Genomic DNA, 16,053 nt, shown 5'->3' with positions numbered 1-16,053 from the left:
TTGGACTCCAGTCAACTCAGCTCTTCAAGCATTATACACAGTGATCACCAGGTGATTATTTAACCATACTCTCTCTGAATTTCTGGCTTTACTTCTTTCCCAGAATAAATTATAAGTACAAAATATATACTGGTAAGCTCTTTAGCACTTATAGGTATAATGCTAAAATATATTTTATAACTCTTGAGTAAATTTGTTACATTTAATAAAAAATATAGTTCATTTGTCTACTCATTTATTTCTTTATTTTATGTAAAATCAATAAAATATTGAATGTCTAGTATCACTGTAAGAAATATCAATATGGCCCTCTCTCATGATTTGCTTCCACAAAATCCAAGAACTTGCTGCATTAATATTCAAGTCTGGTGTAAGTCTTGGAGAGTCTCTCAATCCATATCATTATTTGGTTCATAGACACACTGTTGAAATGGACTTGATAGATAAGGCTAAGAAATACAAAAGAATAGATTTGTTTATATAGAGATTATTTTAAGCTTGCTGGAAGCAGCAGAAAAGTCCCAAGGGAAGAACTAAGAAGCAGCCAGGCAATCTCAGGGCCTCTCATCTTCAAGCAGTTCCTAGAGGTTATATATAAGAAGATTAGAAAGTAAAGCAGAATAGCAATGGAAAAGCTTTGTAATGAAAACAAATTTATTGTGTTTGATTGCACATATTTGTCACCATGCTTTGACAAACACATAATACAGAATGATGATTTAATATTTTGGAACTATTTACTATACACACAAACAGGGACAGTTTGGTTACTGACATATGGCTGATATATCTCCCACAATATTTAATGACTGCCTTAGTTCCTATTCTTGACTTTGTAAGAAAAGGAAGGAATGAAGGAAGGAAGGAAGGAAGGAAGAAAGGAAGAAAAGAAGAAAGAAAGGAAGGAAGAGAGGGAGGGAGGGAGGAAGGGAAATGAGGAAGGGGAAGGGTGGAAAAAAGAGAAAAGAAGAAAGTACATAATGAATGAAAGAAGGAAAGAGGGAGAGAAGGAAAAAAAGGCAGGCAGGCAAGAGAGAGAAGAAAGAGGTAGATAAAGAGAGAAAAGAGAGGGAGAAGAGGTAAGAGGCAAGTGGATAAAATGGAGGAAGAGGAAAAGAAGAAGGAAAGAAGGAATAAAGAAAAAAGGAAAGAAGGAACAAAAGAAGAAATGGAAAATATTTTCCCTAATAGAGAGTATTGTAAGATATTTATTTATATTCCAGTGTTTACATATGTATTAACATCAGTAATTTGTTTCCTGTTCACACACATTACAGGCTATACAAAAATATTTTTACAAATATTTAAATCTCAATAATACAACAAAATATTTTTACAAATATTTGAATCTCAATAATACAACAAGTAAATGTGTGAGAAGCAAGTATGTGATGAACGAGTTATATATTGTTTACCTACAATGTGAATCCAAAAGTGTAACTATTCATTCTTTTTTTTTTGGTCGGTCATGGGGCTTGAACTCTGGGCCTGGACACTGTCCCTCAGCTCTTCAGCTCAAGGTGAACGCTCTACTGCTGGAGCCATGGCGCTACTTCCAGTTTTCTAGTGGTTTATTGGAGATAAGAGTCTCACAGACGGACTTTCCTGCCCAGGCTGGCTTTGAACCCTGATCCTCAGATCTCAGCCTCCTGAGTAGCTAGGATTACAGTTGTGAGCCACCTGTGCCTGGCTCAAGTATTCATTCTTTTATACTAAATTCTATTGTCAGTTTAGTAAATAAATATATGGATTACTTTTCCAGCACGATCAAATAAAGGTGACCAGAGAATACATCACATGAAGTTTGGAATGAGTCAAGCAGAAAAGGTCAGATAAGGTGATGTTAGGGAAATGAACCCTAAGATATGTATTCAAATTTTTTTCTAACACATTTATAAGATTATATCTTTGTTGCTTTGTATGTCCCTCCCCATGGTATAACCCTTGCTTTCACTGTATTTGATGTCGGTATAATTTCTAGAGGGGAAAAGGAAAAACAAATCGTTTAAATAGGGATACAGGTGGACCCATTGCAACAATGAGATGTACAAGTCATTATGTCGAAAAAGAACTTTACAATTTTGGTGGGGTGAGGGGAGGATTGGTGAGGATGGGAAGAGATGGGAAGGGGAAACAAAGGAGGCTACAATGCTTGATAAGAAATGTACTCATTATCTTGCCCATGTAATTGTACAGTATTTTCACAATTAAATAAATAAAAATAAAAATAATAAAATAAAACAGAAATAAATAAAATATTAACTATAGTTTTCTGCTTGTCAGAATTGGTGAGGAGAAATACAACAGAAATAAAAGAATCCATCCTCTCACTCTTCTGTTCTGTGCCCTTTCCATCTTCCTGACTGTGGATCATTTCTGAGCCAGCCCCAGGAATACAAGCAGATAATAGGCCTTGCCAACCCAGACACAGCCATTCCCCATAAACCACACACAATATTCCTCTTTGTATTTCAACCTTGACAACCTAATGTACTTGGCTTCCTGACTTGTCACCCTTTAGGCTGCTTCAGAGGACTTCTTGGTGTCTTCTTGTGGTTGCTTCAATTTTAACCCTTTGTCATTCCAGACATCCACTCCCTGAGTCTATATGCCAAGATGTTTTTAATAGTAAATGATTTTATCTACACCACTCAAAGGGTAGGTGCTCGATTTTATTGTTGTTTTTTTGTTTTTATCAGTCATGGGGCTTGAACTCTGAGCCTGAGTGCTGTCCCTTGAGCTCCTCAGCTCAAGGTTAGCACTCTACCACTTGAGCGACAGCACCACTTCCAGGGTTTTCAGGTGGTTTATTGGAGGAAAGAGTCTGGCATTGAACCGTGATTCTCAGATCTCAGCCTCTGGAGTAGCTGGGATTACAAACGTGAGCCACTGGTGCCTGGATGTTTGTGTTTTCTTACGTGAAAATATCCATACTGCATGTGCCTTCCTTCTACCCCAGAGCAACACTCTACCGGTGTCACCAGTGGTATTGCTAGTAACTTAGTGGAAAAATGAAATGATAATTTATTCAAACTATTTTTCCATGAGTTAATAGAGGTTTTTAGTCATTGTGGAAATGTAAAAGGAAAAATTAAATTGATATTTTTGCTGGGTAGTTAATGATAATAAGAAGGTGGAGAGACAGTCCAACCAGTGTAAAACAGGATTGGAAAACACAAGGGAAAAATACAAAAGAAATTATGAACAGATGCTATTCATGAGAAGGCAAAAAGAGAAAGATGGACACATTTGGTGAAGTATTTGGGAATGAGGTGTCTTGTAGGAACAATGGACATTACTGAGAAAGGAATCAAGAAAATAGCAGATTTTTTTTTCTTTGTCAGTCATGGGGCTTGAACTCTGGGCCTGAGCAGTGTCTCTGAGCTCTGTTGCTCAAGGCTAGTGCTCTACCACTTGAGCCACAGCGCCACTTCTAGTTCTCTGCATGGTTTATTTGAGGTAAGAGTCTTACAGACTTTCTTGCCTGGGCTGGCTTTGAACCATGAACCTCAGAACTCAGCTTCCTGACTAGCTAGGATTACAGACCTGAGCCACCTGCACCCAGCAGCAGAATTTTTGATAGATTACTAAATGCTTATATATTGCATTAATAGCATTCATGATATCATATTACCATATTTATTCTATATTAATAGCATATTCATGAATTCTTCTTATGCTCTGACTATAGTAACAATGTAAACTAGCTTTATAAAACAAATAATTTGTGTTCATCTTTTTTTTCCGATCAAAGGGAGGGCATTGGTGACTGTGAAGTGGAGGGAGGGACTGTGAAGTGATATATAAAGCTAGGGCTGCTATAGAGTCAGGCCTTCATCCTGCGCAGTGTGACCAAGGTGGTGAGTATGAGAGTCACATAGTATCTCTGAAAGGTAGGGACAGAGGTATCAGAACAAAACTCAAAGAGTGCAATTCCTTTGGAAGGCAAAGTCAAATCCCACCAAAATAAACACCAGGAAATGAGTACTTGCAAAACATGTGTGTGTGTGTGTGTGTGTGTGTGTGTGTGTGTGTGTGTGTGTGTGTGTGTGTGTGAATGCATAAGAGTAGAGGAGTAGAAAAATGAAGAGGAGGGGCCTACAGTCAAGAATGCAGTATCTATACTACAACATTCCAAAGAGAAAGGGAAGGTGGGGGGGGGAAGGGGGGGTAAGAAGCTGAAAAGAGTGACAATGACCAAGATGTAGTATATTCATGAACTGCTTTGTTGCATGGCAATTCCTTTGTGAAACTACTTGAAGATAATTTAAAGACAGGAATCAACATTTTCATAGTGATCATGGTCATTCCTTGTACACTGCAGATCTCGGTTTACAGGTATCAAATAAGAAAATAAACATTTTAGAATATTTTGACAAAGCATATTTTGTCCTATGATTCCACCTTAGAATTTAGCGTTTCTTTTCATTTTTGTAGAAGTGTTTTTTCAGCAATAATTTCTGCAGAATCCTACAACAAATCAAAATAATTTTGTATATCAAATTTGCCTTTCTGTAGATACTAAGAATTCTTTATTATGGGATGATTGCAAGAATAGTGCTTCAAGTTGCTTAGTAACCCAAGTTTCAGCATATCCAATCATTCTCTTGTACATCATTCCTTGTTTATTTATTTATTATTGTTTATTATTTATTTATTGTTTATTCACCTGTAATACTTAAATTGTACATAACAATGTATTAGCCCCAGCTAAATTCCCTTGTTCCTTATTGTCCTAAGTCATGCATAACCTCCAGACTTAATTTTCAGAATGTAAAATTATTAAAGTATTGCCACTGTGTAGCTTCATTCACAACTTCTCGACTTTATATTTGGAAGAGGACTGACTTTTTTGTTTTAGTTATTTTTATCCTGGGGCTAATCTCAGACAGGGATCTACAGCTAGAACCACAAATATGTGCTACCTACATCTAGTTCCTTTTTGACAGTGGGCCTCCCTTTAGGTATTTGTATTTTTGTTGCAGTCCTTGGACTTGAACTCAGATTCTGGGAATTGTCCCTGAGCTTTTGTATTCAAGGCTAACGTTCTATCACTTAAACCACAGCTCTACTTCAGGCATTTTTGGTGGTTAATTAGTGACAAGAATTTCATGGACGTTGCTGCTCCAGCTGGCTTTAAATCCAAATCTTCAGATCTCAGTCTCTTGAGTAGCTAAGATTATAGGTGTGAGCCATTCCAGCCCTGTTTGGGTCTTACTTGTTGCACAGGTAGGCTTCAAACAGTTATCCTCCCAATGAGTAGTTGAATTATAGGTATGTACCACTACAGCCTTGTAAGGCTATATTCTTGATGGTTATGAAACAGAGACAAATATTTTTTAAAAACTTTCTGGAGATTCCATTATTACATAACCATATATCTATGCAATATGTAAACACAAATCAATTTGAGCTTGCCCTAAGGTGATAAAAATGATTTAGGTGACATGGTATAATTTCCCAGAATGCAAATGATATTGTGAGCTGATCTTCAATCATAGAAGATAAATTAACCATATGATCCATCCATCCATCCATCCATTCATTCACAAAGTCATTATTGATAATTAACAATATGTCAATGAAAAAAAAATAGTGGGAACACCAGAGCAATAGATCTTGTCTTTGTGCCTCCATGATCTTGCTATCTTATGACATAGAATGATAATGTAATTGAATAAATTAAGGCATGTGGTCATAAGCATAACAACAGAGAGACCAAACTATCATCATATTGTTCTAGAGAGATTAAATACTTCAGTTATTTTTGTTTTGCTCGTTGGAACAATAAAGAAAATGTTTTCTGTTAAACCTCTCAATATGAACAAGGAATGTTACTATAATATACAGAAGTGTAGGTAAGGAAGGAGTAATGTCAGTAATCAAGATAAGCTATGGGATTATATCACAGTGTCAGGACCTCAGGAGGCTTGGTGAACACATTCTGTTCAGGGTGCCTAGAAGTGTAAGCTTACTCAAGTCTTGGAAATAAGATGTCTTTTGTGTGAGTGCATGTGTGTGTGTGTGTGTGTGTGTGTGTGTGTGAGAGAGAGAGAGAGAGAGAGAGAGAGAGAGAGAGAGAGAGAGAGAGAGAGAGAGAGAGAGAGAGAGAGAGAAGAGAGAGAGAGAAAGAGAAAGAGAGACAGAGACAGAGACAGAGACAGAGACAGAGAGAGGGGGGATTTGAATTCAAGGCCTCCCACTTGCTAGACAGACATTCTATCACTAATTCCAAAACCTCAATTCTTTTCTGATTTAGTTATTTTTCAGGTAAGGTCTTTCTTTCTTTTTTTTTTTTGCCAAGTCTAGCCTCACACCATGATTTTCTTGCCTATGATTTCCTTATTGCTGGGATCAGAGGTGAAAGCTGTGATTACTGCCTTATTGACTGAGATAGGGTTTCACTAAAATTTTGTCTTGGTTTGTCTAGAAACGCTAACATCTCCACTTCCAGAGTAGCTGAGACTGCCAGCATGAGTTGCTGCAATCAGTATAGCATGTCTTTCTTAAACTATTATCACAAGATAATTAAGAGTAGCCAGTGGAGTTGAATGCAAGACAAGTCCATCATCCCTTAAGTTAGAGTTATTGAACATAAATCATTGAACATAAGTTGTCTGACTTCTCAGGCTAGAGCTATCTCCAAAGAATTACTTCAATTCCTAAACAACAATTTGTTTCTATGATATAGGATAATCATCATATTTTCTTTATGTAATTATTAGAGAAAAAGGGGGTAATGGCTTTAATGAGTTTATCAAAGGAAGTGGCACAGTGTCAATGCTTTCTTTCATGATTTTTATTGATACTTTATACAGTTTCCCTGAGTACTTAATTTGTTAACTTTTATTTTATTGTGAGTGTCTAATTTGAGATTAACAAAGCATCCTGAGTTTTTCATTTAAAACTTTTGGTGTTTCACATACTCAAAAATATATTTATAAATAATCAAGATAGTCAACCAATTAAATATGAAATAAAAATTATTCTCCTTAATTGCATTTCCTTTGAATAAAATGTGCAGGTATAGCCATACTTTAATTAAAAGGAAGACAAATTCAGAAAATTTTAATCTATTATTTTTTTTAAACTTCTGACAAACTCATAAGAATTTGTTTAGGCAGTCTCTAACATTTTTCATTTGTTTTCCCCTTTTTGACATCCACTTCTCAACAAGATGGTTGCAGGAGCCAGGGTGCCTGTATAAACTCAATACAGTGCAACCATCTCAATATACAAACTCATATCCATAGGCAGAAATTGAAAGGTAACCACTGTGTCCCAGCATGAAAAACATTCCCTTACAACACAGTGATCCACATCAATCTCTCTCTAAATAGCCCTCATAACCACTAAAAGCAGCATGCACTCATTCTTTGAAATTCTCCTTGGACATAGAATTACCTTGGTTTCCAGTAACCTGTACCTCCTCATTATATTCCAGTACTGTAGGTTATGCATCAACACACTTAATTTCCTTTTTGATTTTTAAATCAGGTAACCAAGGTCTAATTTACTAATGATTTCTGAATGCTTTTTTTATTTATGGTTTGGGGCTATTTGCATGGCAGTCATTTAGCAAATTAATGTAGATGAAAAGCAATAATTTTACAGATGTTTATTGCAATCATGCTGTCATCCCATACTTAAAATGCTAATCTATTGACATCTATTCATTAGAGATGAGCTCCACTTACTTTGTAACATTAGTGTTTTATAACCTGGGGTGTTTTGAAGTAGGCTCAAAGTCAGAATTTTAAGTATACCTTTCAGAATGGATTTTTTTAGAGTGTAGACATATTTTGTTACTTATTACTTTAAAACTGTGCCTTTTCCAGATGACATTACACAATCTTCTACTCACTCTTTGCATTAATATAAAAACTAGTACAAACTATGTGTTCATATTAATTTTGTGTTTCATGATGTTTGTCTAACTATCTAAGCCAAAGTCCAATTTACCTTTGCCATGTATAGTGGCTTAGGGGCACATCTCAGCACAAGTAAGTCCAGCCATAGGCAGGTGGATGTGGCAGAATCACATTTCTAAAAGAGTCTAGACTACACAGTTAGACAGACTCCATCTCAAAAAATAATAGGACTCGAAGGCTGGATACATGGATTCATGTCTATAATCTTAGCTGCCTAGGAGAAAGATTAGAAACATTGTTGATCTCCAGCCAGTACAACATAATCTGAGACCTTCAATCAAAAATCAAATTGTACATGGTTGGTGGTACATTCCCAAGTGCCCAGGGAAGTGGAAAATCTAAGCAGGAAGATCATGATCTGAGCCCCACCTGGGCAAAAATACACATACTTAGCAGAAAACACCAAGTGAAAAAGGACTGAGAGCAAGGCTCAAATAGTATAGCACCTGTGTAGCAAATGTAAGGTGCTGAATGCAAGCCCCAATACTTCCACAAAATAAGACCAAAAAAAGTCACCCGTTTCCCCAAAATGTCCAATGCATATTAATTAAATTGATAGAAAATAACAAGGTTAGAAATTAAAATTCTGCCTTTTGTGTTAGAATAGATGGTTCATGTAAGATTTGTATGCTAACTGAGAATTTTATTCATTAAAAGTTTTGATTAAAAGTACTTGTACAAGGGTGGCTCCTCATGTCGTTTACATACATATATAGAATGTACTTCTATGTAACTCACCCCCTCTACCACTCTCCCTTTGCCTACACTTCACTCTTTAATTCAATTTCAATGATTTTCTATTTCCAGAGTTGCATAATCCTGTGCCATTCACTGTTAGTCTTATCTTGGGAGCCACAAAAAAAATCTTAATTGCTTATCATGTGGAAAATATCCTCCTATACACAGTTGCTCCTCTCACTAAGAAAACGAAAAACTAAAGAAAGAAGCAGGGGAAGAAAAACTGGCAGGCAGACAGGAAGGCAACATGATTACAGCGAAAGGAAAGAGAATGAAGAAAAGGAGCAAGGAAAATATGAGCAAAGGAAGAATGGAGCAAATGAATGCAGGAAGGCAGGCAGGCAAGCAGGAAGGAAGGCAGGAAGGCAGGAAGGAAGGCAAGAAGGAAGGCAGGAAGGAAGGCAGGCAGGAAGGCAGACAGGAAGGAAGGAAGGAAGGAAGGAAGGAAGGAAGGAAGGAAGGCAGGAAGGCAGGAAGGCAGGAAGGCAGGAAGGCAGGCAGGCAGGAAGGAAGGCAAGAAGGAAGGCAGGAAGGAAGGCAGGCAGGAAGGAAGGAAGGCAGGAAGGATTGGAGGAAGGGAGGGAGGAAGGAAGGAAGTTGTGATGTGAGTCTCCATTGTTATTTTCAGGAGCAGTATCCTGTTCCTCATGCCAGAAAACTGTTAAATAGGTACATGTCACTCCTTTGCACTCAAGTCTTCATAGTTACCGATTTTTTTAGACTACTCCATTAATTTCTTGCTTAAAGAAAGAAACTGTACTGCCAGTCACATTTATTTGCTTTTTATTTATATTCCAATTATGTTACAAGAAGTATCAAACCCAAATTCATTGCTTCCAGTGATTTATATTTTATCACTCCCTACTTTTGGGTAGAGTACAAAATCCTTAAAATGATTGGTTTGCACAAATGCTGATCCCAAAATGTCTACTCATCAATTCTGCCTATATCCACATTTGAATGTTGTTCTTTGGATTTGTATTTCTTGGATTTCCTGTATACTTTTCTATATTTCTATATTTCTGAAATACAGCTCTAAAATGTGTGTGTGTGTGTGTGTGTGTGTGTGTGTGTGTGCATGTACACTGTCCATGTGTCTGTGCCCACACTTCCTTTTTACAGACACAGATGGGTTTTCTCCTCAGTAAATTGTTATCATATGCTATTTATCATTGTTGAAGAATGGACATATATTACTAGGGAATTTCTACAAAGTGTTAAGGGAAGCAAGAATTAAAAACTCTTCAATGCAGGATAAAAAGAATTATTTAAATATAACTGTTTTCAACTCCATGTGCATGTGTCATTTCCTGTTGTTGTTTTTCCATAGTTGGATTTAAACTGACAGACTGCATTTACAAAGCAGGCAACCCTCCATTTAGGCCTCATCTGTGTGTCAGGGAACTTCAACCACAATTTTTGCCATTCCCTGTATATAATGAGGTCTCTCCTGTGGTGACCAAAAAAAAATCATGGGGCAGACTCAAACACAGGTAATCTTCCTCTATACACTCTCTCTCTCTCTCTCTCTCTCTCTCTCTCTCTCTCTCTCTCTCTCTCTCTCTCTCTCTCTCTCTGTCACTGGTAGTAGAGCTGGTACTCAGGAACTGGACTCTGTACCTGTTTTTGCTCAAGACTGGTTTTCTATCATTTGAGCGACAGCCCCATTGTTTTGGCTTTCTAATAGTTAATTGGAGATGAGTATCATGGACTTTCCTGTCCAGGCTGGCTTTGAACCAGGATCCTCAGATTTCAGCCTGTTTAGTAAATAGCCTCCAGTGCCCAGATCTTTTCTTTAATTAATAGTAAAGATTAAATGAAAAGTCTTATATTTTTTCTAGAATTTTATGTTTTGTTATATGCCTTGTTGAAAAAAGTTGGTAGTTGAGATATAAAAGCAGACTAAGAGTAAAATTGGGCCCATCCAATTTACTGACATGAGAAAAATCACACATATTAATTACATTAGAAAACTGTAAAGTATGAAATGCAAAATCTGACTGTAAGTGGGGATATTTTGTCACCAGAGCTGAATAAGAGGAGAATAAGAGGAGCTCATCATTGTATTCTCCTTCAATAACTAGGAAGGAATTCATTTAGTTTCTAGATAATTTGTCTTTTGGATCAATTAATTCTAAAACTATGTGAAAATCAAGTCCCTTGACTATATCCAAGTTGTTTTACTTAGTTAATTTCTAAGCCAGTATATGCCAGTGAAATAAGCAAACATATAAATCTAAGCTAAAAGTTTACCATAAAGACATGTATTTTGCAAACAAAACAAACTGGTATTTAAAAAATCAATACAAGGGCTGGGAAGGTGGCTCAGTGGTAGAGCGCTTGCCTTGCATGCATGAGGCTCTGGGTTCGATTCCTCAGCACCACATCAGCAAAAAGAAAAAAGCCAGAAGTGGTACTGTGGCTCAAGTGGTAGAATGCTAGCTTTGAGCTGAAGAGCTGAGGGACAGCGCCCAGGCCCAGAGTTCAGGCCCCATGACCGGACCCAAAAAATAAATAAAAATAAAAAATCAATACAAATGTTTTATTACTACTAGTTTTCTCTTTTCTCTCTCTAATAGTTGGAGCAATCAAAATCAATTTCCTAACCCAAACAAAAAGTTTTGGTACCATAGAATAAATATGTGTAAATTCATATATGCATAAATTAATTGCTTATATGATGTGAGCCACTTACTACTCTATTTACCTTATAAAATGTTCTGAAAACAAAGCTGTTCTAATTAAATAGTTCACTTTACAATGACAAAACTGACATGATTTAAATAATTAAGTTGGGAATTCAGCTGAGATATTCTAACTCTGGAAATTTTGTTTGAATTATTAACACATGAACTTTATAAAGTTAGTAATCAAAAGAGTGTACTCAGGAACCAGCTGCTTTTCTAAATCCTGGCACTCCTGTTCCCTATGAGTTATTAAGAAAAGATTCATTGACTACAAAATGAAGGTTAAGTATAGTGTTGTGGTTAAGTATTTTGTGAAAGTGAGGTAATGTGAGAGAAAAGTTGGTAGCTACCTTTTATATAATAAATGGTTATTATATGCTGGTTATTACTATAGCATGACTCCTTCTCCTGCTTACCAGCAATATTTTCACCAGTGAATTTCTGGTGTGTAATAATTAAGAAGTAGAAGCAGTAAATAAGAGCAAGTACTATAAACTAATTTTTATGTATATGAATAAATTCAAGACATTTTAAATCACACAAGGCAAGGATTAGAGGCAATTTATTCATGGAAAGTTAGATGTGCTTTGGATGGAAAGGAGTCTTTTCTTTAAACTAAAATGGGAATGCTGAAGGCAGGGGAAAGTATTGTATTCTTTTGGGGTTGGCAAATAAGTGTATATATATATATATACATATATATAATATTGTAAATACTAACAATATTAAATCTTAACAAAAAAGAATATTATGTAAATTTCAATTATATTTGAATATTACTTACAAATGTCATAAAATTGAAGTGTGGTACTCTGTTTTAAATTTCAGTTAAATACATTACCATTATTTTGTCTAATCATTCACAGAAGTATATTTTAATGCATAAGCAAATACTTAAATGCAGTGTATATTAAGGATGAATATTGGTTCCATTTTATGCTACTCAGTACAAACCATAGCAGAAATGCTAATAATTGGGAGCAATGTAAATAGAGATAGGGAATTACAAGACAGCAGAATATTTTTAGGAACAAAATGTACCTACAGCCGGGTGCTGGTGGCTCACGCCTGTAATCCTAGCTACTCAGGAGGCTGAAATCTGAGGATCGTGGTTCAAAGCCAACTAGGGCAGGAAAGACTGTGAAACTCCTATCTCCAATAAACCAACAGAAAACTGGAAGTGGAGCTGTAGCTCAAGTGGTAGATCACTCGCCTTGAGCTGAAGAGCTGAGGGACAGTGCTCAGGCCCAGAGTTCAAGCCCCCATGACTGACAAAAAAAAATTATATATATATATATATATATACCTAGAATAAAGTGGGTATAAAATTGAGTGAAAATACGCACCTAAATTTAGGGAAAAATAAGAACAATATGTGTGTGTGTGGAGGGGGTGTATGTGCGTGCGCGCGCACGTTCATGTGTGTGTCCACCCATTTTCTCGAAGTTTGTAGTAGTTTTGCAAGGTCATAGAGAAATGCTAAAGCACTAAAATTATAGTAGCTCTTCACCATGCAGTCACATAGCATATATGCAGATTATCTTATTTACCATAGCCAAAATATAGGGTCAGCCCAGACAGATTAAGAAAATGTGGTGTATATACACAATGGGATTCATCTCATCTATTAGAAAGAATGAGCTTGTATCATTCATAAGGAAATCATTCATAAGGAATTCAAATGGAAAGAGTAGGGAAATTTTTATTAACTTAATGAAGCCAGATGTAGATAAATTATGATTGAATAGTTTCCTTCAATGGGATAGGTATACTGTAGCTATAAATCTGTAAGTTTACTGGTGGTTTAGTGGAGATAAAGCCTACCCAGGCTGGTTTTGAAACACAATCCTCAGGTCTCAGCCTCTGAGTAGGTAGGATTACAGACATAAGCCACTGGTACTCAGACCCGTGTTGAGGTTTTAATTTGGTATTGCCCTGGAATATATACAGCCCTATACCTATGAATTTTTGTATTTGTAAGTCTAACTCAATCTACATACATCATTGGGTATTTCAAAGGTGTTTCCTTAGAAAGCCATTTCTTAATCACATTATCCAAAATGGCACATTTTTTTTCTCACTATTCCTGTCCCTTTGTTTTTCTTCAATTTTCCTTTATACTACCACTCACAGTTTAAAACTGATGGGATGAATTTATGTTTCAAAAAACATATGTAGAAAATGGATAGTAAAAGTGGTTATTTATTTCTTTTTGTGCCACTCCTTCGGCATGAACTCATAGCTGGATGCTTTCATTAAGTACATGCGTTTGGTTAGTGCTCTACTACTTTGAGCCACAGCTTTATCTCCAGCTTTTTAGAAGTTAATTGGAGGTAAGATTCTTATCAATTTTCCTGCATTGGTTGGCTTTGAACCTTAATCCTCAGATCACAGCCTCTTGACTAGCTAGGATTACAGGTGTGAGCTACCATTGCCTAGCTAAAGTAGTTTTTATATAACTAAAAGATCCACAATTATTAGATATAATTTTTGGGGGGATTATGATTATTATTTGTTGAACTTTTAGCCATTTGTTTTGAAATATAAAATTAACAAATATAAAGAATAATTTGAAGAAAAGATAGAACTTTTTGCACGCATATTAATAAAAAGACATAATCTTCACCTTGGAAGGGAGGAACACATTTGGAGGATGAAGTTAGAATAATCACAGTAATATATATTGCTTGAACAATGTAATTTGATATAAAATGTAATAAGTTTCTGTGTGGCAAGGGCTCTAATAACAGATTGATCAGCCTATAACTGAATGGCAGACTATAGTCCATTTATGGTAGAATAAATTGAGCTTTGTAATTGCCTATCTCTCATTTGTTTTAATGAGTTAAACCAATATTTTAATTAAAGAACTTTAAGTAACATGATGAAACTGAACTCAATAAAAGTTAATTACAAAAATAATGTGATAAAATTAAAGTGTCTGTATTAAATTAGAAAATGTCCAAAGGAGATATATGGCTTTGTAGTTATGAAAAAAAATGATGCTGTAATGGCATTATGGTCTTTTCAAAAATCCAGAGGGCTTTGAAGACAAAGTCTTATAAGCCAACTGAACAATACATACCTAAGTTATCCTTTAAATTACTGTAATGAGTTAAAGAGTGTCTTGTAAAAGGGTAGGAGAGTGCACAAATTTGATATATAAATCTCAAAAGGGCTGTTTTTTTCCTTAATTTTATCAGCAATGATTCTCAAGAGCTAGAATGGTTCATGATACGTTTCTTCCTAGTAATACCTGAACAAAAAAAAGGTAACATAAGAAAATGAATGTTTCAAATTCTCACTACGTCTAAGATGAAAACTTTACACTAAAGTTCACGGCTATGTTTGTACAGTATTTTAAATAGTTTCTTGGTCTACCTGTTTAGAAAGCTGATAATAAATATATTTCAATATATTTCCAAAGCTTAAAGACTTTTCACCATTGCCTACAGTTTGGAAGGCTCATAATTTGGTGAAGAATATCAAGCAATCTAATAAAATATATCCATTGTAGACCAAAGACTTAGAAAAATAATGCAATATTCAATGAGATACTTTAAAATTAGTCATTAAGTATTTTTTCAGTGAGACATCTCTATACATATATGACATATATTATTACTGAGTTTATCTGGAGGCAGAGTCAGTACTATATGATACCAGGAAATCAACTATGAGAGGAAAAATTAGGTAAACTTTTCAATATGTATTATAATTAAAATGGTTGCTCTGTAAGACTCAGGTAGATGGAATGTCCATATAATAATAGCTCAATAATGTATGATTTGTTAATACTAACACTCAAAGTTAATAGTTGCCAAGGAAAATGTTTTCCACCCATGATGAAAATAAAATTAAAAACCTATGTTTGTTGTTCTTTCCTATATCAAACAAACTGTTTGCATTTAATTTCATTGTGAAAATGATTTGACATGGTAAATGTAAACACTGTATTTGTTAAAGGTCAATTTGAGCAATTACATTAAATTACATATTATATATTTTATTTATTTAGTTAGTTATTTTTCTCAGTTGTGGGGCTTGAACTCTTCTGGGCTTGGGCGCTGTCCCTGCCCTCTTCAGTTCAAAGCGAGCACTCTACCGCTTGAGCCACAGCGGTTTTCTGGTGGTTTAGTGTAGATAAGAGTCTCACGGAGTTTCCTGTCCAGCCTGGCTTTGAACCACGATCCTCAGATCTCAGCCCCCTGAGTAGCTAGGATTACAGATGTGAGCCAGTGACACTGACCATATTATATATTTTAATATATACATAACTTTAACTTTATTATTTTGTTCTTGATGATTATTTTGTACTTCATTTTAAAGACAATGTCATACAATGCTGTAGATGTAGATGCTTTTAGAATCTACAACCCTAAGCACATGAGACTTCAGACAAACAGTATCTTTGCTTATCGGTAGTTTTTTGGTATTGGTCCTGAAACATGAACTCAAGGCTTAGGTGCTGTCCCTGAGTTGCTGTTGCTTTAGTTTCTCAAGGCCTGCCCTCTACCACTTGAGCCACAACTCCACTTCTAATTTGCTGTTTTTGGGGGGATTTGATTATTTGTTTGTTCTTGTTAACTGGAGATAAGAAATTCATTGATTTTCTTACCAGAGGTAGCTACTGCCATCGTTGTATATATGTTTATCTGATTTGGTGACATCAATCAAGAGGCATTGTATTTACAAAC

Source organism: Dipodomys merriami, unplaced genomic scaffold (genome assembly GCF_024711535.1).
Source record: "Dipodomys merriami isolate MVZ:Mamm:240054 unplaced genomic scaffold, mDipMer1.0.p SCAF_8, whole genome shotgun sequence".
NCBI lineage: Eukaryota > Metazoa > Chordata > Mammalia > Rodentia > Heteromyidae > Dipodomys > Dipodomys merriami.
Note: the sequence above shows the minus strand (reverse complement) of the source record.